Source organism: Brachionichthys hirsutus, chromosome 22, assembly GCF_040956055.1.
Source record: "Brachionichthys hirsutus isolate HB-005 chromosome 22, CSIRO-AGI_Bhir_v1, whole genome shotgun sequence".
In the NCBI taxonomy this organism is placed as follows: domain Eukaryota; kingdom Metazoa; phylum Chordata; class Actinopteri; order Lophiiformes; family Brachionichthyidae; genus Brachionichthys; species Brachionichthys hirsutus.
Window position 1 is genome coordinate 1369307 of NC_090918.1, and position 1782 is coordinate 1371088.

The following is a 1782-nucleotide window of genomic DNA, read 5'->3' on the forward strand; positions in this document are numbered from 1 at the left end:
CTGGAACTTTATATGTCTTTTTTTCCATTCTATTTCCATGAGTAATCGCCAGTAGTGCCTCTGGATAATCTCTGATGCCAATGGACTCTCGGTTCCAAGCAAATATGCAGACATTTGGAGCATACAAAAAATATATATTAAATAAAAAAAAACAGAAAGAGGAGGCTTGTTGCTTAAAACTATTTGACATTTAACATTTCTGACAATCAGAATGCTCCATAGAAGCTCAGGAGGATATTTAAACATTTAATAAGTGCAAATGCTGAACGTATCCTGTCGGACTGGCTCTGCAGTTGTCATAGCAACCTGTGGGTTATCTTCATAGTAAAGAATCTGGATTTCTCCTTGTTTAGGTGGCCTGATGCCTCTCGTCTTGGTGTATACACATGTCCTTTTTACAGTTTGTAGCACACCAGACCCTCCGGTTCCCGACCCAAACCCACTCTGAGCCACTGTCTGTAAAATCTGTACATTTGTACTACATTTCCCATAATGCAGCTACCATCTGGCATCAGACGATCTGTCTTGCAAACACATATCTACTGCACTTTTGGTTTCTAACTTTAAAAAAAAATACTCCATTCCAAGAATAAGCCATGAATTCATGATGTTAATTAAGTAAAATTAAAGAAGAGTTATTATCAGAATGTACTCAAAGTCTAAAAAAAACCCTCAAATTTAATATATTGTGATTTTTATTTTAGAAAATAAAAAAAAGTGTGGCAGCGGTCTGGTTGAATATGCTGGTATTTGACAGGAAGTGTGGCCTCAGGGCTCATTTTAAGGCCCTTCATTCACAGCTGGAACACAAGTCTTTACCTGTCTGTGGGCTCGTGTGTGTGTGTGTGTGTGTGTGCGCGTTGTCTAAAGTCTCAATAGGCCTCTCCGGTGTCTGATTCCCATCCTGCAAAGCCAGCTGGATTTTTTTTCGCTGTAAAACAAACGCCCCTCCTATCGCCTCCATTTGGCCCACAGAGAAGACACATATGGCAAGAGCACACACTCCATGTTACATAACTGAAGGCTAAAAGGCCATGGCAGGATTTGGTTTGCTGCGGAGAGGCAGCTCTGTTACTGTAGATTATCAGGTGATCAATGATGCTTTTTGGCATGATCAATGACAGGAAAATACCTTCTCCAAGACTGATGAATCCAGTTTTGCCAGTCCACCCTGTGCCCCATACCTTTGTGTACATCAGCTCCCTAAGTTTTGCTTAATTAGCTAAATTATCAATGGAAATTGGGAGAAAAAAAGAAAATAATTCCATGTCCCATTCTCTCCATTCTTTGACCAAATGTCCTGGAAGTTTTTGAAACAAATTTTTGCTTCCAAGCGGAAAACTGGGCATCCCTCAAACAAAATCTGTTTGCAACCTTTTTGAGTGATGAAACACAATCTTGATAGAAAATGGACCAGCAATCAGCAGTGATGGCGTTCGGTGCATCCAGTCCGTAAAGACCAGGTTACGCTGAACATCAGGACTGAGACGCCCCTTGTTAGTAGAGTGACTACTCTAAATATAGTATAGTATGAATAGGTCGTGTGTATTGGGGGGGGGGGGGGGGGGGCATGAATGTAAAGGCTAACAAGCCTCTACTGGTTGAATCTCAGGCAGCCCGAGAAGCAGACTGGAGTCTTTGTGCGGCCGAGTTCTCTGCGAGGGTTTGTCGACACACATTTGTCACAACAATGCGAACCCTCTCAGTTGCACGTGTGGAACCAATCAGAGAGCCCCTCCCTCCGAGTCCCTGCCTGTATTTGCCTATGCCAGGATATAGTTC